We start from the raw sequence: 26393 nt of genomic DNA, 5'->3' as shown, positions 1-26393 counted from the left end.
GAAAAAAAAGCAGTAGGAGCAGCCTAGCAGTTCTGACTCCTGTTCCCCTCCCAACCGCCACTACCACCATATGCAGAGGAAAGGGCAAGACTTATGAAAGGCTAGGTTACTAGGTTGTAGGACCAACCCTCCCACTGAAATACATGTAAAATACAAACTTCTTAAATGCATCCAAAAGTTGAGAAGGCAGTGAAATACAAGATTAAAAAAAAAAAAAAACCTAGAGAAGGCCGGGTGCAGTGGCTCACGCCTATAAGCCCAGCACTTTGGGAAGCCAAGGGGGGTGGATCACGAGGTCAAGAGATCGACATCCAGGCCAACATGTTGAAACCCCATCTTACTAAAAAATACAAAAAAAAAAAATTAGCTGGGCATGGTGGTGCATGCCTGTAGTTCCAACTACTTGGGAGGCTGAGGCAGGAGAATTGCTTGAACCCGGGAGGTGGAGGTTGCAGTGAGCCGAGATCATGCCACTACACTCCAGCCTGGTGCCTGGTGACAGAGTCAGACTCTGTCTAAAACAAAAAAACCTAGAGAAAATCTAGACTCTAGAGAAGTAAGCACAGTGCCCCTGAACAAGGCCAGGACTTGCCCCATCCTGTCCCAACCTGAACATCAAAGCAGCTTTTGCCTATGCTAGACAAGTGTAGACTTTGGTTTTAATGGCCACACAAAGAGGATAGAATCCAATACTCAAGACCTATCCAAGTTGAGAAGTCTAATAAGAGACCTTTTCCACATTAACCTGGGACCAGAAAATGCTATACTCTTAAAACTACTCACCCCCTCCCGAGTCCGGGGATCTATAGGACTTAACACTTAGCAGAGCAAAGAGAAAAGGAAAAAGAAAAATATATCTCTGAGAAGTTGTGTGGGCATGGGCCAGCCCTCACAGCTTGGGTTTACATTGCTTAGGGATACTCAGGCACCCCAAGCCTAGAACTAGATCTAAGATTAGTTCTAGGAACCTAGGTTAAATGTCAGGAAACTGGCAAAAGTAAATTCATGTTTTCTCCATGGAAAGACAACTTCATCATAGGCCTCAAAGAATCCACTCAGATAAAGTTCACAGTACACAGTCAAAAATAAGTGCAAAAGGAGATAAGTCACCATTAGTGGGAGCATCTGTGGTCGGCATTTGTGCCAGAGATACAAAATGCTGCTGCAAATGGCTAGTGATATTGACGGAGTCTCTATTCCTGGAAGACTAGGTCCTGTTACGCTCTGTTAACACACCCTGCAATACTGGTAGAAAGCCGAGACAATTCATTATAGCATTCACAGATTAACAGGGAAAATCCAAGCCTAACATGACATTAGAACTCAGCAGCGCTTACATCTCCTACAATTTGAACAATTCAGAGTATATTAGTATGACCCCTGCACAAAGATGACCCACAAATTTGTGAGGCATTCCATATTTTTTTAAAAAATAAACATTTGAGGCCGGGCGCGGTGGCTCAAGCCTGTAATCCCAGCACTTTGGGAGGCCGAGGCGGGTGGATCATGAGGTCAAGAGATCGAGACCATCCTGGTTAACATGGTGAAACCCTGTCTCTACTAAAAATACAAAAAGTTAGCTGGGCATGGTGGTGCGTGCCTGTAATCCCAGCTACTCAGGAGGCTGAGGCAGGAGAATTGCCTGAACCCGGAAGGCGGAGGTTGCGGTGAGCCGAGATCGCGCCATTGCACTCCAGCCTGGGTAGCAAGAGTGAAACTCCGTCTCAAAAAAAAAATAAAAAAATAAAAAATAAATAAACATTTGAGGAGTTTAAAACGTAAAATACTACAATATGTATTTAGAGAGGTTACTTTATCCATGAAATAAGAGCAAGCTTTAATGAAAGAAAAAAAGATATTTTAGGAATGAAATATCTGATAGCAAAAGTAAAAACATTAAGGCTGAATAGCAAAATTATCATAGCTGAAGAGCAACCAGGATGCTCAAGATCAAACTGAGAAATTCTCTCAGATCATAATACAAACAGACAGGGAGATGGAGATGATAAGTATGAAGTAAAGGTTAAGGCACCTGGAGGATACCTCCAAACATTACAATATCCATATCATAAGATTTCCAGAAAGAGAAAATAGAACTCAGGAAAAATAAATCAAATAAAATTCCCTAGATATGAAAAAAGACTCAAGTTTTTACATTAAGGCCCACTTTGTGCCAAGCAAGAAGACTGGGAAAGACCCATTCTAAAAAATACTGGTAAAATTTTAGTACTTTATGGATAATGAGAAACTCTTAAAACCTTCTAAAGAGAAAAACATGTTATTTACAAACAAAAAGCACCCTCTTGACTTCAGATTCTTTAGCTATATTGAGTACAAGAAGACACTAGAGAAATATTTTCTAAAATACTGAAGTGAAAATGATTTTGAACTTAGAATTCTGTAATCTGACAATCAGACAAGTGTAATGACATTTTCAAACATGAGACATTTTCAGACATGAATGGATTCAGAAAATGTATCTCCCACAAACCCTAGCTGAAATAATAGCTAGAAGACATGCTCCAGCAAAATGAAAAATGAATCCAAGAGAAGACTGCAAGTCAGTGGTAATCCAAGTAACCTTTAAGACTTAGGATAAATCTAAATAAAGGTCCATTTTATCTTTTAGAAATACAACAAGCACAAAGACTTATTTTTTTTTTTTTTTTTTTTTTTGAGACGGAGTTTCGCTCTTGTTTCCCAGGCTGGAGTGCAATGGCGCAATCTCGGCTCACCGCAACCTCCGCCTCCTGGGTTCAGGCAATTCTCCTGCCTCAGCCTCCTGAGCAGCTGGGATTACAGGCACGCGCCACCATGCCCAGCTAATTTTTTGTAGCTTTAGTAGAGACGGGGTTTCACCGTGTTGACCAGGATGGTCTCGATCTCTTGACCTCGTGATCCACCCGCCTCGGCCTCCCAAAGTGCTGGGATTACAGGCTTGAGCCACCGCGCCCAGCCAAGACTTATTTTTTAAAATCCTTTCACAGTAGCAACAAATATTATAAAATAGCTAAGAATAAATTTAATGAAAGTAGAGTAAAATACCCAAGGAATAATAATTAAAATTTATCTGGAGAACATTAAACAAAGAAACCTGAATAAATTAAAGCTGTACATCTGAATGAATCTGTGTTGTAAATATGCCAAGGTTTTGTAAATTAACATGTAAATCCAACAAAATTCCAGTCAAAATATCAACAGATTTCTAAACGAATCTGACAAGCTTATTCTAAAATTCACCTAGGAAAGAAATTATGCTGGAATTCCCAAGATAAGTTTCACAAAGAGGCACATGGAGGGTGTGTGTGTGTGTCCCCACACAGAGAGGTTCCTGCTCAATCAGATAGTAAAATATGCAGTTATACAGTAATTAGGGTATCACCAGAAGAATAGAGGAGTAAATCAGGAAAATAGAAAGTTAAAAAATGGACCAGTGGCTGGGCGTGGTGGCTTGCGCCTGTAGTCCCAGCTACTAGGGAGGCTGAGGCAGGAGAATCGCTTAAAACCGGGAGGCAGAGGTTGCAGTGAGCAGAGTTCGTGCCACTGCACTCCAGCCTGGGGACAGAGTAAGACCCTGTCAAAAAAAAAAAAAGGATGAGTGTATGAATAAGAATTTAGTACCTGAAAAGAGGTTTTTCAATGCAATAGAAAAAGATGAATTATAATGAATGCTAGTGACAAGTTGTCCATTCATTTAGAACAAAATGGTAGATCTCTCTTCATAGGAATCACAAAAATTATTTCAGATGGATTAAAAATGTAAATTGTAGCAGAGCAAGGTGGCTCATGCCTGTAATCCCAGCACTTTGGGAAGCTGAGGTGGGTGGATTGCCTGCACTCAGGAGTTTGAGACTAGCCTGGGCAACATGGCGAAACCTTATCTCTACTATAAACACACACACACATACACACACACACACACACACACACACACACACACACAAGCCAGCTGTGGTGGCACATGTCTGTGGTTCCAGCTACTCAGGAGGCTGAGGTGGGAGGATCACTTGAGCCTAGAAGGTGAAGGTTGCAGTGAGCTGAGATTGTGCCACTGCACTTCAGCCTGGATGACAGAGTGAGAACCCATTTCAAACAAAACAAAACAAAAAAGCAAAACTATAAAAATAGTTTAAGGAAATACATGAGAATATAGATTCAAATGCTTGGTAAGAAAACCTTCTTGAACAAAACACAAACAAAAAGGTTATAAGTAAAGAAAGAATTGATAATTTTCACTGCATCAGGATTTAAGACCTCTATGGTGAAAAGAACACAAAATACAGTTAAATGGCTGAAAACAGACTGAAGAATGTATTTACAACACACACACCAAATCAAGTAACATCCAGAAAACAAGAATTTGTAAATACTTTTTTAAAGCCTAATAGTTCCTTAGAGAGGAAATATAAATGCTCCCAAATGCTCTCCAGTCTTGTTGGCCAGGCTGGAGTGCAATGGTGCGATCTCGGTTCACTGCAACCTCTGCCTCCCGGGTTCAAGTGATTCTCTCGTCTCAGCCTCCCGAGTAACTGAGACTACAGGCGCCTGCCACCATGCCCGGCTAGTTTTTGTGTTTCTAGTAGAGATGGGGTTTCATCATGTTGGCCAGGGTGGTCTTGAGCTCCTGATCTCAGGTGATCTGCTCGCGTCAGCTTCCCAAACTGCTGGAATTACAGGCGTGAGCCACCGTGCCTGGCTGTGGCAGTATTATATATAACATACATATACTGTGTGTGGAAGTAGAGTAGCTTTTTGGTATGCCAATTTGGTATTATCTATTAATATTTAAAATGAGCATACTACCTCTCAATGAGCATACTACCTCTCATTTACTTCTTGTTTTGTCCACCCTAGCAAACCATACATGTTTCACAGGAAACATGTTAAAGGTTATCCCTTACAGTATTGTTTGTCATGACAAAATTATTTCAAACATCATAAATATCTATCCATATTTAGTAATTAAATGACAACCACTGTTTTAGAGACAACTGTCTTCTAACCTTGAGATTCTGGATTTTATTTCATGGCATGGCAGAAATCCTCAAGAACATGATTGGCAAATAATTCTGACACTGAAACACAATTTCTAATTTCTGCATTTAATGTATGTTGAATGTTACCTCAAGTGCTTACAGTATCAATGTTACTATATATTTCTAAGATCACATGCATAATTTTACATTTTATATGTTTGTATAAAAATGTACCAAAATATTTAATAATACAAAAACTTTAAGAATTTTCTACATAGTTATTCCCTGTGTTGGTTAATTTATGGTACCATATAAAGTACCTATCTTTTCTGGAGTGGCGGAACAGAATCTTACTCTGTCACACAGGCTGCAGTGCAGTGGCTTGATCTTGGCTCACTGCACCATCAACCTCCCAGGTTCAAGCGATTCTCCTGCCTCAGCCTCCCGAGTAGCTGGGATTACAGGCGCACCAGGCACGCACACCATGCCTGGCTAAGTTTGTATTTTTAGTAGAGACGGGGTTTTAACATATTGGCCAGGTTAGTCTCGAACTCCTGACCTCAAGTGATCAGCCTGCCTTGGCCTAGGATTGTAGGTGTGAGCCACCACACCCGGCCTAAAGTACCTATCTTTAAACCTTTGTTGTTTTTAATTCCCATTGCATCAATTATTTAAATAATACTTTTAATTACTCCAAATTATACTGTGGTAATATGAGATGATTCTACATGATGCAACCAACAATCATTTCTATTGCTGGAGATGACAAGACATAGTATTTATTAGTGCCTTGCCCAAAATCAGTTAGTACATCCATTTACAAAGGGGACTAAGACAAGAACTGAAGACTTCTGAATCATATTAACTCCTATACTGATAATCCATATTTCTTTATTCCTAAAGAGAGATACACTGATAATGAAAGAACAGAAGAACTGGCTCTGAGAATTCTAAACCTGTTTTGAAACTAGTTCTTCTAATATTTAGGGCAAATCATCGACATCTGGTTGCCTAAAGTAATTGCTCAATTACGTCTCCAGGTTCAGTCCATCAGTCACACATATGTAAATACATATAAACTTAAAACCACCCTAAATCCAGTCAGCACATTCCCAAATTTGTAATGCTTTAATGGTGAAGCAATGTGGATGAAAAGTCCAGCTAGGAAAAAAAAAGAATGATAATGTTACACTCATGTGCTACCTGTTTTTTTAAATAGCATATTATATAAAGATTAAAAAGTAATACAACTTCATGGTTAAAACTACTTAACTGCAGATTGTTGAGTTATGCAGTGATGAAGCACTAAACACTAAAAACATTTTGTTTGAAGAGAAAAACCAGTCTCATTATGTGTAAAAAAAAAAAAAAAGTTATTTATGGCTATAGAATTTAATTTGACAATTCCAAACTTGAGATTCTTTGACTCTTAAGTTTTCAATTGTAACTTGGAAGGCTGTTTGGTTAAACTTTAGATCCAGGAGCAAAATGACATGCTGTGTTATAATAAAAGTATTTAATCAACCAAGAGGATGGAACTCTTCCTTCAGAGATCTTACAATCCATAGAATAAAATTTAATAAATAATTGGGTGCTAACGTAAGTGACATGGGAGTACCACTTCCTGAAGACGTACCAAGAACAGATGGGTCATTGAAGGCTGGAATATCCAGGGAGACCTACAGGTATGAAGTCAAATTTATTTAGTCATTTAACAGATATATTTGAAGAATCTGTTATAGGACAGGAACTATGGTAGGCATCTGGCTCTAATGTTGAAACAGGAAAGACATGTCCTGGAAGAATGAATAAAAATTGGATATTCAGAAAAGAACAGGAAAGCATTCCAAATTAGAAGTACACAAGTAAGTAAAATACATGGGTGTGAAAATGAGTAGAATGTACATATAGGGTAGGAGGATACTACCACTTCAATAAGAGCAGGGTGTATGGGAAATAAATTGGCTAAGAAAAATAAGATTGGATTATTGAAAGGCTTAAACTGCCAGACAAAAGAAATTAAAAGAAACTTTACTGAGTGCCTAGCAAATGTCAAGCACTTTCACATCCATGATCTCATTTAGTTCTCAGAACAACTCTTCACACCTGCCATCCACAACAGTGCAATTCAAAGAAAAGCAAAACACAACAATGTTTTGCCTGTTCTTGGGGATGTTGGCATGGAATGAGTAAAACATGATAGAAGATTTGGAGCTTGAGAGACTGATGATCCCCTTGACAGGGGTAGAACACTGGAGAGAGGAAGGTGTCTTGGGAGGGGGCACATGAGAAATAATGATTCAGTTTGTGGGGACATTGGGACTTAGAAATGACAGGAATATATCCAGGCCACCTCGCTGCCTATTTAATCATATTTCAACCACTTCAGCTACTGACAACAAAACAAGTAGTTTGAGTGTTTCCACTCTCCATTAGAACCCAAAGTGGAAACTTTCTATCTGTTGCAAAATTTCAGCCTTTCAACTAAAGTCACTTTGTGTCTCTAAGCTTAAAAGCTTTAGTGCGCTATTTCTAAAGGACAAAATCACATCTTACACTCACCATTAACAAAGGCTTCATACTTTGTATGAATACAATTAACTAAGTTATTGTATCAATTATAAACTTTAGTTCATAAATTCAAACATTCAAGAAATACAACAATTTTTTCTTTTTTTTTGAGACGGAGTCTCACTCTGTTGCCCAGGCTGGAGTGCAGTGGCACAATCTCAGCTCACTGCAACCTCCGCCTCCCAGGTTCAAGTGATTTTCCTGCCTCAGCCTCCTGAGTAGCTGGAAATACAACAATATTTTCAACATTGGAATTTAATTTCTGTTTAATGTCAAGCTATTACATTTAATGTCAGGCTATTGTAGTGTTCATTTCTCTTTACCACCCTTCTAGCTTCTCCCTAATCTTAGTCCAGGGAATGTTTTCGCATTTTGGAAAGTGAGCACAGAAAGCCTTGAAGTTATGTTGATGTTATATCCCAGGTGTTCTACATTTATTCTATTGTCCAGATTGTTAGTCCTTACTTTTCCCCCAACAGTCAAGAAAATTCCTTTCTTTCTTTTTTTTTTTTAAAGAAAGAGAAAGAGAAAGGGGGAGAGAGAACAGGAGTCTTGCTCTATTGCCCAGGCTGGAATGCAATCTAAAAATAGGTATTAAAAACCTCTTTTATGCCGATAATTGTGCTTAACAGCGGAGACAGGAAGGAATACGGGAAGAAAATAACAACAGCCAACCAAGAAAGAAAATTCCTTTCTTTCTACCACATCATTATGTTTTTCTGAAGCAATGAGCAACTTAACTGACTAAATTGAGAAAAGGCCACAGATACAAAAAAATACGAAGAAAACCATCATTTAATATTGTCATCAGTTAATATGTTCCACTATATATTCTCACTTATAATTTGCATTTCTCCAAAATTATTTCTCATCTAATCAAGAATTAATAATAAAAATAACATTTATTAGGCACTTGCTATGTGGTAGGCACTGTGCCAGGCACATTGTATAAATTCTTCAACTACCTTTCAATGTTGCTATTAAGCTCTTTACTTGTATCTACAGGAGGTAATTAGGCTTCTGGAAGGAATATCGTCAGCAATGCTGAGTTATCTGGCTTTCTCAATTAAAATAAAAATTAAAATAAAAAACAGAACTATTCCAGAAAAGAATAAATAAAAGCCTAGTCAAATAAAAGCCTCCAGTAACTTTAGTTTATATGGAAATTTGGCTATCTTTGCACTTGAAGAAGGATGTGAGGAGGAGAATAAAAGGCTACGAAATACCTTTTCAAGACCTGACACTAAATTATAGACTGTTTCAGAATATCTGCTACATGTTAATTTACATAACTAAGCCATTAGTCTATTACCAAATATATAACAACACATCAAAATGTATCTGTACTTAGAGACCTTGAAATATCCAGGTCTGGTCTAATTATGTAGAAATAATGATTATACATCATTTCTGTTAAGAGGGGAATGGAATAGCTCCCTTCTATGCATGCAATTCTTGCTGTACGGATGTTACAATTATTATATGTTTGAGATGGCTCTCTAGGGAACCAAGGTGTTCTCAGAACATAGAGGTTGGGGGCAATAATACCCGTCACCCTCATCCTTTCAGGGCTATGGGAAAGAGAAAAGCCATGTCCTTCAAAAGGGGAAGAGCTTAGGTGAGTGGTGGAGATAGAATTTGTATTCTTGCCCTTAATGCCAGACAGAACCAGGGTGTTAAGGAGAGTTGCCCTCATATGGTTGAAAGTAAGATGGCACTCCCACCAGGGAGTGGGGAAAGGTTCTTGTGAAATTATACCAGGAAAAGGAATGAGCTGGGACTAGACAGAGGGCTGTTGAGATATTATAACCAGAGATTTGTCAGTGTGAATTGGACTATGTCTGTGCCTTTTTTATATTTTTTGTTCTTTCTTGAATTACTAAATCTGTTTTGAAAATACCAGTTAGTTTTAAGTATGGTAAGAGTAACCAAGAAAACAGATTTCGGGCCGGGCGCGGTGGCTCAAGCCTGTAATGCCAGCACTTTGGGAGGCCGAGGCGGGTGGATCACAAGGTCAAGAGATCGAGACCATCCTGGTAAACACGGTGAAACCCCGTCTCTACTAAAACTACAAAAAAAAAAATTAGCTGGGCATGGTGGCGCGTGTCTGTAATCCCAGCTACTCAGGAGGCTGAGGCAGGAGAATTGCCTGAACCCAGGAGGCGGAGGTTGCGGTGAGCTGAGATCGCGCCATTGCACTCCAGCCTGGGTAACAAGAGCGAAACTCCGTCTCAAAAAAAAAAAAAAGAAAAAGAAAAAGAAAACAGATTTCAAGAGAAAGGTGATAGCAGCAGTGATCAGAGCGATAAAAAAGCCAAAGAGAAAGTAAAATTCAACAGGAGCTGCTTCTTCTAATGCTTACAAAGTGTAGCTTCTTCACTGTATTTCAATGAGGGAAGTGCTCTTCTTACAGATGCTAATGCCACTTGCTTTAAAAAGATAGATCCCTGCTGGACACCATGGTTCATGCCTGTAATCCCTTTGGAAGCCTAAGGCGGGTGGATCACAAGGTCAGGAGTTTGAGACCAGCCAGGCCAATATGGTGAAACCCCATCTTTACTAAAAATACAAAAATTATCTGAGCATGGTGGTGCGTGCCTGCAGCCTCAGCTACTTGGGAGGCTGAGGCAGAAGCATTGCTTAAACCCAGGAGGTGGAGGCTGCAGTTAGCCAAGATTGTGCCACTGCACTCCAGCCTGGGAGACAGAGCAAGACTCCCTCTCAAAAAAAAAGAAAAAGAAAGAAAGAGAGAAAGAGAAAAAGAAGGAGAGAAAGAGAGAGAGAAAGAGAGAAAGAAAAGAGAGAAAGAAAGAAGAGAAAGAAAAGAAAGAAAGGAAAGAAAGAAAGAGAAAGAAACAAAGAAACAAAGAAAAGTCACACATCTCTCACTTTAAATCAAAAGCTAGAAATGATTAAGGTGAGGACAGTATGTCAAAAGCTAAGATAGGTCAAAAGCTAGTTCTCTAATGCCAAAAAGCCAAGTTATGAAAGAAAAAATTATTGAAGGAAATTAAAAGTGCTGCTACAGTGAACATACAAATGATAAGAAAGTGAAATGGCCTTACTGCTGATGTGAAGAAAGTTTGAATGGTCTGGATAGAAGATCAAACCAGCCACAATATTCTGTTAAACCAAAGCCTAATCCAGAGCACGGCCATCTCTTCATGTCTATGAAGGTGAGGAAGCTGCAGAAGAAAAATTGTAAGCTAACAGATATTTATTCATGAAATTTAAGAGAAGAAGCCATTTCCACAACATAAAATACAAGCAGCAAGTGTTGATGTAGCAGTTGCAGCAACTTCTCCAGATAATCTTGTTAAGATAATTGATGAAGGTGGCTACACTAAGCAACAAATTTTTAATATAGCCAAAACAGCCTTCTATTTTTAAAAATGCCACTTAGGACTTTCATAGCTGAAGAGAAGTCAATGCCTGACTTCCAAGCTTCAAAGTCCTCCTTGTAGAGGCTAATGCAGCTGTTGACTTTAAGTTGAAGCCAAAACTTATTCACCGTTTAAAAAGGTTCTAGAGCCCTTAAGAATGATGATAAATCTACTTTGCCTGTGCTCTATAAATGGAACCATAAAGCCTGAATGACAACACATCTGTTAACAACATGGTTGTAAACTGGATATTTTCAGCCCACTGTTGAGAACTCCTCCTCAGAAAAAAAGATTCCTTTCAAAATGTTACTGCCCACTGACAAATCATGTACTTACCTAAGAGCTCTTATGGAGATATACAAGGAGATTAATGTGGTTTTTGTGCCTGCTAAAACAACATCCATTCTGCAGCCCATGGATCAAGGAGTAACTTTGACACTCAAGTGTTTTTATTTAAGAAATACATTTCATAAGGCTATACTACCCTAGTTAGTAATTCCTCTGACGGACCTGGGCAAAGTACACCAAAAACCTTCTGGAAAGAATTCACCATTCTAAATGCCACTAGAACATTTGTGACACATAGGAAAATGTTTTAAAAAATTCATTAACAGGAGTTTGGAAAGGTGGATTCCAAGCCTCATAGATGACTTTGCAGGGTTAAGACTTCAGGGGAGGAAATAGCTGCGGATGTGGTAAAAGATAGCCAGAGAACTCGAATTAGAAGTGGAGCCTGAAGATGTGCCCAAATTGCTACAGTCTCATAATAAAACTTGAATGGATAAGAAATTGCTTCTATGAATAAGCAAAGAAACTTGCTTCTTAAGATGATACCTACTCTAGGATGAAGATGCTGTGAACATTGTTGAAATGACAGCAAAGGATTTAGAATGTTACCTAAACTTAGTTGATAAAGTGATGGCAGGGTTTGAGGGACTGACTTAATTTTGAAAGAAGTTCTACTGCAGGTAAAATGCTATCAAACGGCATTGTATGCTACAGAGAAATCTTTCATGAAAGGAAGAGCCAATGGATGCCAAAAACTTCACTGTCTTATTTCAAGAAATTGCCATAGCCACCCTAAACTTCAGCAGCCACTACCCTGATCGGTAAGCAGCTGTCAACAGTGAGGCAAGACCCTCTACCAGCAAAAAGATGATAACTCAAATTTCTTAGCAATAAAGTATTTTAAAGTTAAAGTACGTGTATGTTTGACACAGAGTCTGGCTGTGTTGCCCAGACTGGAGTGCAGTGGCACAATCTCCCCTCACTGCAATGTCCACCTCCCAAGTTCAAGTGATCCTCCTGCCTCAACCTCCAGAGTAGCTGGGACTACAGGCATTTGCCACCATACCCAGCTAATTTTTTTGTATTTTTAGTAGAGATGGGGTTTCACCATGTTGGTCAGGCTGATCTCAAACTCCTGACCTCAAATGATCTACCCACCTCGACCTCCTAAAGTGGATTACCAGTGTGAGTCATCGCACCTGGCCCATGTTTTTAAGATGTAATGCTATTGTGCACTTAATAGACTACAGTATAGTGTACTTATTAATATGCACTGGGAAACCAAAAAAAACTGTGTAACTTCCTTCATTGTAATGTTCACTTTATTGCAGCGGTCTGAAACCAAACTTGCAATGTCTCTAAGGTATGCCCATATTTAGGTTAATTAGAAATTCTAATAATTTTCAGTCCATTAAATAGGTATTGTTGAGATTTCAAAAAATGAGGACGAAAACTTTCAAAGCAGTAACTAACAAAATCAAGATTATTTGGATTTGAAACTTGTTAATGTGGAGTTAAACTAGATTATAATGGAAACTAGAAGTTAACAGAGAGATTCAATTTTTATACAATAGAGACTTGTAGGTTTTTAAGGAGATGAGTGTCTTGATGAAAGCAGTATTTAGGGAAAATTATTCTGAGGGTAGATGGAAATTAGATTAACATGGGAATAATTATGATTAATCTGTTTGGAGGCTATTGTATGAATGCAGGCATGAAATGATTGGGTCTGATTTATGCTGTGCTTTCCTCAGAAAACAAAGTACTCACCTGAAAAAAATCTTACTGGGAGAATTTTCTCTGGACCCTTGTAGTGTATATCCTCTCTCTTCTTCTATGTTTTGCCAATTGTCTACCCATTTCTGGTACTTACTGTCTGCACACTTCGAGTCATTTATTCCCAGCCTGACCTGCTCTCATAACTTAGTCCCAGGTTTTAGAATCATCCTTGTTGCTAAATTGGCCTCTTACTATTTGTCTCACCTCTGTCAGCCTGCATGTCTTCTCTGGATTCTCCTGTTAACCTGTGTTTTTCTGTGTTCCATTCATCACAATGTGATTCCCAGGGCTTTAGTTCTTAAGTGGCAGCCCATGTGGGAATCGGCACATTATCCCTTTCTACTTCCTGATCTCCTGCACCCACCAGCTATCCACTCCAAATGCCCAGCCCAGCTCAACTGTCAGATCATGACAGAGAGAAGAGGTGAGGAGTGAGCATTGAGAAATACACAATCATTAGGGAATTCAAAACAAAAGAGAAACTCTTAAATAGTGGTTTGAAAGGAAGAAGGGTATCCTAGATAGTATAAAGTCACAGAAGTTGGTGTACAACAGAATCTGAAAAGAAAGACTGTGAAGCTAAGCAAATATGTCTAGGGGGAAGATGTCATTGAATGAAACCAAAAAAAGAGGTCATTTCTGGCCTTTGAGAAAGAAGTTGTCTATGTGAAAAGGTTAAAAGCCAGATTTCAAGGATTTAAAGTAGAAAAAAAGGCTATTAAGAAGCAGAGATAACAGAGCACACAACACATTTACAAAGTACTCATTGAAAAAGGGCAGGTTGCAATTGGAGGCAGGGCCGGGTCCTTGGGCTGGCTCTTCCCATATTGTCAATTTCTTACACAAAACCAAGGATTACGGAGACTCCTAATTCCAACTTGGCCTCTTCTTTAACTGTTAGCTTGATTGATGACATTGAAATATTTAGACATATAGAATGTGGACTCCTGTTTGTATTCCTACTCTAGACTGTGCAAATATTAGGGCCAGGCCTGTGATGACATGAGTAAAGGTAGAGAGAAATGGTTTTTTGCTTTTTAGTTGTTATTCTCATTTTTATTTTTATTTTTTATTTTTGATATGGAGTCTCACTGTTTCCCTGGCTGGAGTGCAATGGTTCAATCTCAGCTCATCACAGTCTCTGTCCCCCAGGTTCAAGTGATTCTCCTGCATCAGCCTCCTGAATAGCTGGGACTACAGGCATACATTACCATGCCTGTCTAATATCTGTATTAAAAAGCTAAAGTAGAGATGAGGTTTCACCTTATTGTGCAGGCTGGCCTTGAGCTCCTGACTTCAGGTGATCTGCCCACCTGGCCTCCCAAAGTTCTGGGATTACAGGCGTGAGCCACCTCTCCAGCCTATTGTTATTCTGATTTTTTTAAAACTGCTCCAGATTGTTTAGATTGAGGAAGCTGCCAAATATTTCAAGGAAATGAGAAAGAATATAAGAGAGAATGAGAAAGTCAAGATATTGGCTAACAAGGGTTGATGAACAGAACAATAGTCCTTGGAAGTTAAGTAAGGTGAACTGGATGGAGCTAGACAACACCAGGGATGACAAGAAGGAAGTGAGACTACACTAGGGAAAGAAATGATGAAGCCAGGAGTTAAAGCATTTTGAAACTCATGAGAAATTGGATCTGGAAAGAACTATAATTGAGACTTTTTTTTTGATATTTTATTCTTCCAATCCTTTTCTCAATTCTAGGAATATATTCTATATGATTTATTTTTGGCACTAGTTATTGGTCTACCTTAGCTTCGGAGAATTGAGATTTTTGAACCGAGAAGTCCTAAAAGGCTGAAAACACAGAATCATTTCCGTTGTCAATTGCTGCTTTGGCAACCCAAAACTTAGTAAGTTCAAACAACAATGATCAAACCCCTTGTAATCTCATAATTCTGTGGGTTGACTGGGTGGTTTTTCACCGATCTCATCTGGACTCACTCTCATGCGCGCAACTGGTGGTCAGCAGAGACAGCCAGGATGGCTGGGTCTCTCTGTCCACATGGTTGATTATTCCTTGCTTCTTCAGTACACTGTAGTCTCAAGGCATTGCTCCAAAAGGGTAAAAGAGGCTGCAAGGCCTAAGGACTAGCCTTAGAAGTTGAAGTGTCATCTGCCACATTTCAGTTGGTTAAAGCAAGTCAGAAGGGCAGCCCACACGTAAGGAGTGGGAAAAAATAATCTCCATCTCTTGATGGGAGGACTGGGCAAAGTCATATTGCAAAGCGATGTGAACACAGGGAGTTGTGATTCCCTGGGGACCCTTGTTGTAACAATCTACAATAGTCCACCCTTAGGCCTCAATGATTCATGTCTCTTTCATGAATATCATCCTCCCAAAATTGCCCAAGTCTCATCTTATCGTATCATCAAGCTCAGAATCCATGATCTCATGGTCTGTATGAAGTCAAGATGTCGAAGTTCCTTAGGTTTAGTTCTTTAATTCAGAGACCTATAAACTAAAAGACAGGCTATTCCCCTGTTCCTTCACATACCCAATGTACACTGGAGAGACAAAAAACCATCTTAGACACTGCTCTCCTGAAAAGGGGAACAAGAGTCATACTAGTCACTGGTCCATGGCAATTTGGAAATCTAGCCAGGTGCGTGTTGGAAAGTTCCTCTACTCCAGGACAGGCAACCTTTATTAATTAGGGCCCAGTTCTACCCTCTGAATGTGGTTCTCTAATGTATTGTTCTGTTTGGCTCTTGGCAATACCTTCTGGGCTTGGCTCTGCCCTCTAAGTTATCCTTCCTTTTACATATAAGAAATGGCCAATGTTTGTGGCTGAGTAGCTTTCTCATGGTGCCTCCTATTCCTAGAAACGTGGAGGCCCAGAGGCTTCTTCTCATTTTGAACTGTCTCAATTTCCTTTAACCCAAACTAATGGCTTTTTTTTTTTTTCAATACAACACTTTTAAAAACTTTGTAAGTCTTCTATGAATCTGATGGGTGTCCCATCCATGTCCCAAAAACCACATGGACAATTCTTTTGGAGGCATTAGGCTGTAGTGCTAGCTTCTTCCCTACCACTTCAAAATTCTTCTATCTCAGTGGAAGGGGAGAGTGAATCAAAGTTGTAGTGTACATAGGATGGTGTTTCATGTTATGTAAATTGGTGTGTCCCATAAAATGTGCATAAATCAAATTTTTGTGTTTTAAAAAATGGAGTTTATGTCATTATGGAAAGTTGCCACTTAAAATCAACCTATTGTGAATCCTTTGGTAAGGTTTGGAGTGGCAACGGTGTAGAAAGAAGAGCTCTGGAATTAGACCTGTATTTGAATCCCACTCTGCCCTGTGACCTTGGACAAATGACTTATTCTTACTTGGTGAGAACACAGATATTCTGTGTTTGCTATTTTGCTGGGTTGTTATGGAGATTGAAGATAAAGTACCTAAAGAATCTAGCATATAATAAATTATAGTTAGAGCTATAATTCTAGAGCTGAGTGAAACTTTAGTCCCGTTCCAAGGCTAACTCCACATCAAACATTTTTGATGGTATATGCTATTATATATAATTATCTATTCATGATGATAATGAACTACTGATCTATTATGTGCATTAGGAGACATATGCCTAAAATAGAGATAATAAAGGAGATTTTCTAAAACCTCGGGCAGGTAGATCTAATATTTTCTTCCAGCACCCGGTAGCTTGTGGTTTTTTACAGGGAGTACTTGAATATGTGGGAATTTCAGCATCCTGTAGGGGAAGGGATAAAACAGTGGTGCAGATCTCCAGCAATCACCTGTGTTTCTCAACTGGTATAAAACAAGCTGCTCAAAGTATGGATACATTATTTGTAACAGAATGTTTTCCCTAGTAGCCAATGGAAACTTTTTTTTCTTTAGGTAAAAATCCAAAGGCCTGAAATTTAGAAAACAAACAGCCTTGTAATAAGTTGCAAAACTGGTTTGGCTTGCACATCCTCTGCTGGAAATAATGAACAATCGCTTTTATCTTATGTTATGTTTTAAGCTACTGAATAGTTAATTCCTTCAGTTATATTCTTACATTTTCTTCCATTTTTCTACTTCTTTTATCTACCCTTATCCTACTTTTGATTACTGCTTTTATCCCTCTAATTTTCATGTTACTCTTTGACCACTGACAGTTTGGTTTTCTGGACCAGTGTATAATATAAACTTTATTCCATTTAATATCTATAATTTTCTCCTCTCACTCAAATACACATGACACTTTGTATTTCTGTGTCTGTACATTCTGTACATACTAACTCTAATTTTATTCTGTATACTTTGGGGAATATAATAATGGGAATCTACCAAATCACATTGCTTTTTTGGGTTTACTTTTTCTAGCTGTGATAATGGAGTTTAAAAACTGCTAGACATTTTCTGTGACTATAGTATCTGTCATGATGTCGGATTTCTAGTACACAAATATAATTAGGCTAAGGAATTTTCTTTGAAAGGTACTATAATTGAGAGATGTCATATTACAGGCAAAGCATTAATAAACACTAATAACATGAATTCTCTAATTATTCTTTACTTGCCATAGTGCTTTTCAAACTATTAATGTCAGGTTGGTGCAAAAGTAATTACGGTTTTACACTGTGAATTTTAAATCCTTATAACTAGGCTCAAACATATCTTCGTTAATCAAAATAAGAACCATTGCAATCAACATATTTTTGCCAAGGAGAAATAAGTTTGTTTATTCCCATAGTGTAAAAATCCATGCTTCAGGATTAGCATTTTCTGCATCCTGCTGGTTGCAGAGGCATTTTTCCTGCAAAAAGTTATCGAGATATTTGAAGAAGTGGTAATTGGTCAGCAGCAGGTCAGGTGTACATGGCGGATGAGGCAAAACTTTGCAGCCCAATTCGTTTGACTTTTGAAGCTTTGGTTGTACAACCTGTGGTCAGGCCTTGTCCTGGAGAAGAATTGGGCCCTTTCTGTTGACCAATGCCAGCTGCAGGCGTTGCGGTTTTTGGTGCATCTGTTCAATTTGCTGAGCATACTTCTCAGATGTCATGGTTTCACTGGGATTCAAATCAGACTGGCAGCAGACCACCACACAGTGACCATGACCTTTTTTTTTTTTTTTTCTTTTTAAGATGGAGTCTCACACTGTTGCCCAGGCTGGAGTACAGTGGCGTGATCTTAGCTCACTGAAATCTCCGCCTCCTGGGTTCAAGCAATTCTCCTGCCTCAGCCCCCCAAGTAGGTGGGACTACAGGTGTGTGCCACCACGCCTAGCTAAATTTTTTTTGGATTTTTAGTAGAGATGGGGTTTCACCATGTTGGCCAGGATAGTCTCCATCTCCTGACCTCGTGATCCGCTCACTTCGGCCTCCCAAAGTGCTGGGTTTACAGGCGTGAGCCACCACTCCTGACCGACCATGACCTTTTTATTTGGTGCCAGTTTGGCTTGGGAAGTGCTTTGGGGCTTCTTCCCGGTCCAACCACTGAGCTGGTCATCACAGGTTGTCATATAAAATCCACCTTTCATTGCCTGCCACAATCTGATTGAGAAATGGTTCATTGTTACTGCTTAGAATAAGAGAAGAGGACACTTTAAATTATGACTTTTTAAATTTGCGTTCAGCTCATGAGGCACTCACCTGTCAAGCTTTTTTACCTTTCCAATTTGCTTCAAATGCCAAACAACCATAGAATGGTTGAGGTTGAGTTTTTTTGGCAACTTCCCATGTAGTTGTAACAGGATCAACTTCAATGACTGCTATCAATTGATCGTTGTGAATTTCCAATGGCCAGGCACTAGGCTCTTCATCTTCAAGGCTCCTGTTTCTTTTGCAAAACTTCTTGAACCACCCTGTACTGTGTGTTGATTAGCAGTTCCTGGGCCAAATGTGTTGTTGATGTGGCAGGTTGTCTTGGCTGCTTTACGACCCATTTTAAACTCAAATAAGAAAATTACTCAAATTTGCTTTTTGTCTAACATCATTTCTGTAGTCTAAAATAAACATAAAATAAACAGCAAGTAATAAGCAAAAAACATAAAGTAAGAAATGTCCATTAAAATGATGTATAACATAACCACATTTATTTAAGTAATGTATTCCAATATCAAATGGCAAATTCCAACAAGGCAAAAACTGCAATTACTTTTGCACTCACATGTAATATCCTGGAGGCATCTTAAATCCTTTAAAGAAGTAGGTTCCATATAATAATAACTATTTTATTTACCTAACATTTATTAAAAACTATGTATTAAGTATTGTGCTAAATATATAAACTACCTCATTTAATTATCATAACAATGAAATAGATACAAAATCAAGACTAGAATATAGGCCTATTTGACTTAAAGGCCACCTGGTAGACCATGAGGCTACATTGCCTCTGATGTTCAGTATTCACTGTCCCAAAATAATCACTTGACAAATGTGGGATAAAGTTTTATTTGTAATAACATTTAATATAACTTACTTATATCTTGAAACTAAGGAACAATCCTAATGTATATAACAGTATCAGATATGTATCATTTTTAAAAGAATTTGGTAGGCCTTAGTAATGTACTGCTCACCAGGCAATTTTTGAATATTTATTTATTTATTTAAGATGGTCTCGCTCTGTCACCCAGGCTGGAGTGCAGTGGCACAATTTCCGCTCACTGCAGCCTTGACTTCCTGAGCTCAATGATTCTCCCACCTCAGCCTCCCAAGTAGCTTGGATTTCATGCCCACACCACTATGGCTGGCTAATTTTTGCATTTTTTGTAAAGTCAGTGTCTCACCATGTTGTCCAGGCTGGTATCAAAACTCCTGGGCTCAAGGAAGCTGGCCACCTCGTCCTTCCAAAGTATTGGGTTTACAGGTGTGAGCTACCACACTCAGCTGAATTTTTATTTAGAATTTACCAGTTATTTCTCTAATTTGATACAGGACTAAATATGAATCAGTCTGGGACCAGTTCCTATAAGGTCTAGATTACAAAGGAAACAAAACAGACATAGAATTGTGAGGCTGCTGCCAAGTACTAAAGTTCATCAGTAAGGAAAATAATAAAACATCAAATTAATAAATACAATGAGCTGGGTGCAGTGGCTCATGCCTGTAATCCCAGAACTTTGTGAGGCTGAGGTGGGCAGATCACTTGAGGTCAGAAGTTCAAGACCAGCCTGGCCAACAGGCAAAATACTTCCTCTACTGAAAATCCAAAAATTAGCTGGGAGCAGTGGTGCATGTCAGTATTCTCAGCTACTTGGGAGTCTGAGGCATCACTTGAACATGGGAGGCAGAGGTTGCAGTGAGCCAATGTTGTGCCACTGCACTCCAACCTGGGTGATAGAGTGAGACTCTGTGTCAAAACAAAAAAAAAAAGGTAGAAATAAATTAATTTATAAATACTATGTCAGAAATAACATTAGAAAATTTATGAACTGTTCTTAAAAGCTTTTGACTCTTTGGAAATACAAAATTTTGACTATTTCATATTGGTTTGTGGTCAAATTCTTCAGTCTGTTAAATGTGAATATATCACATATATGCATTTTTTTACTTCCCTAAACATAGGATCATTTTTACGAAGCATCAAATTAGTTTACAGCAATTGAAAATTTGTCAATACTAGTAGTAAAGTTGACACATCATGATGTGTTACCCTGTCATCTCACATATTCAGACTTGTTTCTTTGAGTGCAGAAATTTTAAGCACTGTGCAAAAATAAAATATGCCAATGATTATGCATGTATTCCATATGATATATACAGTATTTATTTAAAAAGATGTATTAAAATTGGTTCATTGAAAATTATTTTCTCAAATTTCAAAGCCTGATATAATTATCAGTCTACATTTCTCAGATGTTTGTATCATTCAATTAATTTTTAGTATCTCTGACATATGGATGAGTCTATAAAAATATAAAAGGTTATATTTCCTCTTGTATGTTTTAATAGCTTCTATTTATAGATGGTATTTATTTATACAGATACGTTTAATGAAATACATTTCTAGCTCAGAAACTTTCCCACTATTGTAATTAGCTCTATTATTTATAGAACTCTTTCATCTTATTAACTCAATTTCAGAATGCTTGATTAGAGTATATGGATTGTTTCTGGTGTCAAGTTACAGCTTTACAAATTATTAGTGAAGAAATTATTTTTAACACATTATTAGGAACTTTAAATTGTAAATTATAGTGTTCTAAAAGTTTTCTAGAAGTTTTTTAAATAAGAAATTGTATTCAGTGAAATTTGAAAACGAAAGTGTTTTTAAATTTTATAAAAATGTTTTGTATATTGCAGCTATCAAAGCAGAAAAACATAATAAAAGACAAAAGGAAAGAAATGTCACCACACAGGTAAATATTTTGCTAAATCTTTATGGTTTTTAATAGAAAATTTAGGCTATATGCACTATTTTTATTCAGGATACTCAGAATTACTTAAAGAGGTGATTATTAACTATTGTCTGTTATTTTTTTAAATTCTCAATCAATATTATTCTTTCATTAATTCAACAAACTTAGTCAACTGTGAGAAGATAAGACTGTCATCAGGCCTGAGTTTTCCAAGTTGTGGACTGCCTGATGTCATAAATATTAGGCTGGTGCAAAAGTAATTGAGGTTTTTGCCATTACTGTCAATGGCAAAAACCACGATTACTTTTGCAAAATATTAAGACACAAAGGGCAGAGACCAGCCTGTCTTATGAAGTCACAGATGCTTATTAAACTTTACCAACCTTATGATGTCTTTGCACATGTTGGAAGTAGAGGATTCAAATTTTCAATTTATTCTCAACCCAGCAATGATTTACTCCTATAAAATAAGTCATTTCAAATAAAGCAGTGACTTTCCATTTCACACTGAGTGAAACCCAATTACAATGGCTTGCTCATTGGGCTCCGTGGTGTGGCCCTGGTTTTTTCTCTCTATCAGCTCCTGCTACTATCTCCCCGACATCATTCCAGACACGCTGGACTCCATGCTATTCCTCAGAAACCCCAGGCATGTTCCCCCCATTCCTGTGCTCTCTACTTGGAAAGTCTTTGCACTCAGATGTACATAGGGCTCCCTTCTTTCACCTTCATCTTTTCAGAGGGTCCTTCCCTAAATTTACAATCACTCTCTCTAAAATTGCAAATCCTGTCACACACCTTCTTCTATCCCCCTTCCCTGCTGTATTTTTCTTCTCAAAATGATCACCATGTAATATACAGTATTTTATTATATTTGTTGTCACTCTCCCTCCACTAGAGTACAAAATCCATGAGAGCAGGGGTTTTTGTTTATGGTGTTCATTGCTGTTATCCTCAGACACTATAGCAGTGCCTGGCACATAGCAGACACTCAATAAATGTTTATTGAATTAATGAGTAAAGCTTAAATCCAAATGGAAGAAGTAAACTGTGAGAAATACTGATACAAATTTAAAACCCCTCTGTACATTGCAACCTTTTCTAAACTCCTCTGAATATAGCTCCTCTCATCACTATAACTACCACATCCCATAATTAGCAGTGGGATTATTATTAGCAGAAATAGATGTGAGCTTCACATAAATCTCACTTTGTCTTCAGGCAAGTGGAGAATGAAGGAACATCCGTTTCATCAGGTCATTTTGCTTTCTCTTATGGGCTCTTGGCATCTTGCCAGTCAGTGCCTGCTGACTAACACAGGAAATGTCCTTTGGAATTATCTTACTGCTTGAGAACAAGGATGCCACTCAGACCCATAAGCATCCACCCAATGCCCAGCATTAGAAGATGAGGCCTCCAGAGTAAAGATGGGAATGGACCCTTCCAACCTTGTAAAGCCTAGGACAAAAGAAAACTAAGAACTATTCTAAGATATTTCAGAATATTGGAAAGTAAAACAAAACATAAAACAAAACACTACCTTTGTGTCAAAGATTAGGGGTAAATGTTCTAGGGTAGCCTGTTTGTAAATTGTGTATCTTACTCGATTCCATTGGCCCAAGCACAGATTGCAGAAGTGAAAAGACCAAAGGCTGCAAATACCTCTACTGCAAGGTTTCCATAAATGCATGCTACACCACAACCAGAATAGTATCCTCAGCTCACTGAACTTACCATAGTGTTTCATGACTACTTGGCAATCAGCAGGATACTATTTGGCTGAAAGCACCCTCTCTCCATCTCTACCCCTAATGTAGGCTTGGCAAATTCTGGTTATCTTACATAATAATTATCATTTACATTATAATTTTAAAAACACACTCACTTCACCTAAGTAGAGCTGCTCTTTCCATAGTTTTTCTCTCTTTCTGGCTTTACAACTCCACAACTTGCAAAAGAAAAATTTTTTAAAGTCATCTACTTCTCCATTCCCTGACAAAAACTTTTTGAAAACACACACACAGACATGAAAAAAAAATGTTTGAGGATAATTTGTATTGTGTTAAGTATCTAATATTTTCAGGATTTCTGTGTGCTATTTCCTTCCACATTAAAGAATGATCCTGATTACAGAGGTAATAAACCCTCTGGTATTTAATGTACTATCGGGAAGTAACTGAGGCCCCCTAAGGGAGCAACTCAAGTGTATGGCTGACAGACCACTATTGTAGGACTTTCTCCTTAGTTCAGCTAAAAACAGGGTCCTTGTCATATGACCATGAAAAATTAGGCTTGCAGACACTTTGAAGGGTGAGAAGGGCAGGGTTTATTGGGTGAAAAGGAAAAAAAGGGGGGAAAAAAGGGACTTTCAGCAAAGTGAGAGAGTGTGCTTTTTGCCAGTGGGCTCACAAATTAAATCCAGGTTACCAGCCCGGGAATAGGAGTGGCCAGGCTCTTTCTCCCTGCAAACAGTGGGAACTTCCTGAGGCTCCACCCCATTCACCCAGTATGCAGCCCAGTTGGAGTTTCTCCAGGGACCCTTTTACACTTGACTGTCTCCCCCATTTGCAGAGTACATCTAACAGCTATTAGAATAAGGATAAGGACTAAGACCAATCTTAAATGCTTCTTACTGAAAGGAGGCGCTGTTCTGGGGAATGGCAGTTGTTGCCCCCCAGAGGGTCCCCGGCAGAAAGGGCTATCCTCCAAGGCTTCAGTTGCATGGCCATTTGGATTTTGATGGCCAGAGGGTGAGAAGAGACAAACCAGGTTATTAGAAAATATGTATCAAAATAAGAAAAAAAGGATGAGTAAGGACACAAAAAAATCCCAAGGCCTTTTACCAGTTTGCACAGGTAGAGGGAGGCCAAAAGCCTGACTGGTAAAAACAAAACAAAACAAAAACCTTTTACCCTTTTGCCAGCATATCAAGTTTCTGGGTTCCCTTCGCCTGAGCCCAAACCTAAGCCAACCAGTCTCAGGTTTGGGAAATTAACCTCCTCTCCGAGTTTGGTGGATGCATCTGACGGGAATGTCCTGTAGTACAGAGACACAATTACCTGTCAGTTAAGAGAGGACAGAGGAGGAGAAAAAAAGGCTTAAAAAAAAAAAAAAAAAAAAAAGGAGTCCCGGGGTTCAGGATGCATTCAAAAGGGGTACAGACTGAAAATGAATGGCTACCCATCTAGAAAAAGGGGAGCAGGGATTCCTGGTTCTCTTCTCTTTTTAGCACATACCTGGGGATATGTGAGGGACAGAAGAAAGAGCATCCTTTTTTCCTCTTCTGTCCTTGCATCCTCAAGTCCCAGTGACCTTGGCAAGTGCTACCTGTAAGTGCTGAAGTAGCTTGCACCCATAAAGCAGGGAGAGCCTAGATAATAGGAATTAGCTGCTCTCACCTATGTCTCTATAATACCTGCCATCAGTAGCCTTGGAGTTCGCTAGACCTCATTTTCACCATAGATACTAACATGACCCTTATCCATGAAATGAGAGGCGTGGCTTAATTGGCAGGAATTAGCCCTGCTTACCAGCACTGTCTTTTAACCTCTGTTATTGTCTGCCACTGGATTCCTTAGATCCAGTTTTCTTTCTTAGGGTTTTGACCTGAAGCTTGCAAGTGAGTTTAGGACAAAAATGTGTCTTGGGAGGGGTACATGGACTCCTTATCAGAAACCAAATGCTGAGGTGAAGGTGTGGAATTGAATACTCCTCCAACAAGGGAGAGAAAAGGATGTCTTGTGACATGCCCAGATAACTGGTGGCTATAGTTATGCTTGCTAAGATTTGAGTGCATGGTGCTTGGCTTTGGTTAGCTCCATTGGTCTTCCTTTCCTAAAAAGGAAACCTCTGCCTGAGGAGTATCCTGTTTATTACTGTCACCTGGCAGGATTTGCAGGATAATTGCTCAGAACTAGAATATTGATTCAGATTTTTACATTACATTTTGTTCAATCTGAGCTGCAGCTAGAGATTGCTGGTTGACAGGAACAATTAGGGTTAGTCTAAAAATATAAACAAAAACTTAAAAACAACTAATGAGTTTTATTTTATTTATTTATTTATTTATATTTTTGAGACGGAGTTTCGCTCCTGTTGCCCAGGCTGGAGTGCAATGGCGCGATCTCGGCTCACTGCAACCTCCGCCTCCCGGGTTCAGGCAATTCTCCTGCCCCAGCCTCCTGAGTCGCTGGGATTACAGGCACGCGCCGCCATGCCCAGCTAATTTTTTGCATTTTTAGTAGAGACGGGGTTTCACCATGTTGACCAGGATGGTCTCGATCTCTTGACCTCGTGATCCACCCGCCTCGGCCTCCCACAGTGCTGGGATTACAGGCTTGAGCCACCGCGCCCGGCCATGAGTTTTAATTTAATGACAAATATAAGTTTTAAAATATAATTTCTTTCTCTCCAGTCCTCATTTTTGTTAAAAAAAAAAAAAAAAAAAAAACCATGATAGGACTGAGTTCTTTGCAAAATAGACTTTAGTTTTATCCTTAGCCTGATTATTTGCATAAAGTGTAGCAAGAATAACTATTTCTACATAGGCCTTTCAGATTTGATGGAACTCTGTTCCACAAGGAATCTCAGATAAGACCTTTTAAATCTGAACCCCACCAAGGGTTTGTATCCTCAAATACCTGTGAGTTGTGTGGTCCTCTCCTCTTAAGGTCCCAAGATAAACTTGGGGCTCCTGGGCCTGTTAGAAAGTGACATTCTTTTTTTTTTTTAATTTATTTTATTGCATTTTAGGTTTTGGGGTACATGTGAAGAATATGCAAGATTGTTGCATAGGTACACACGTGGCAGTGTGATTTGCTGCCTTCCTTCCCATCACCTGACATTCTTTACTGACCACAGGTCAGGAAACCTCTACAGGTACTGCAAGGATGAGGGTATGAGGCTAGTTTTTTTCTCAAAGAGGCTTTTATCAGCTCTGCAAGTCAAGCTTGGCTCCTTAAAGGGAAGCATATCCTTTCAGTCAAAGCCTTGACAAAACAACCAGTTTCTCCAATTGCATCCTGTTGCAAAAGAAAAGATTCTTATTGCTCTGATGCAAATAACTATATTGCCA

The 26393-nt window shown here is 38.8% G+C and overlaps 1 non-coding gene across 1 annotated transcript; it reads left to right on the top strand.

The window, feature by feature from the left end:
• The first annotated feature begins 1322 nt into the window (after positions 1-1322).
• On the top strand, positions 1323-1425 carry LOC116530246. The gene has a single exon (XR_004259898.1). It is a non-coding gene; the product is annotated as a U6 spliceosomal RNA (small nuclear RNA).
• Positions 1426-26393: the final 24968 nt, after the last annotated feature.

The sequence above is a fragment of the Sapajus apella genome, unplaced genomic scaffold (assembly GCF_009761245.1).
Source record: "Sapajus apella isolate SASKATOON/1434 unplaced genomic scaffold, GSC_monkey_1.0 scaffold65, whole genome shotgun sequence".
Taxonomy (NCBI): Eukaryota; Metazoa; Chordata; class Mammalia; order Primates; family Cebidae; genus Sapajus; species Sapajus apella.
The sequence above is the reverse complement of the archived record's forward strand: the minus strand, read 5'-3'. Positions and strand labels throughout refer to the sequence as shown.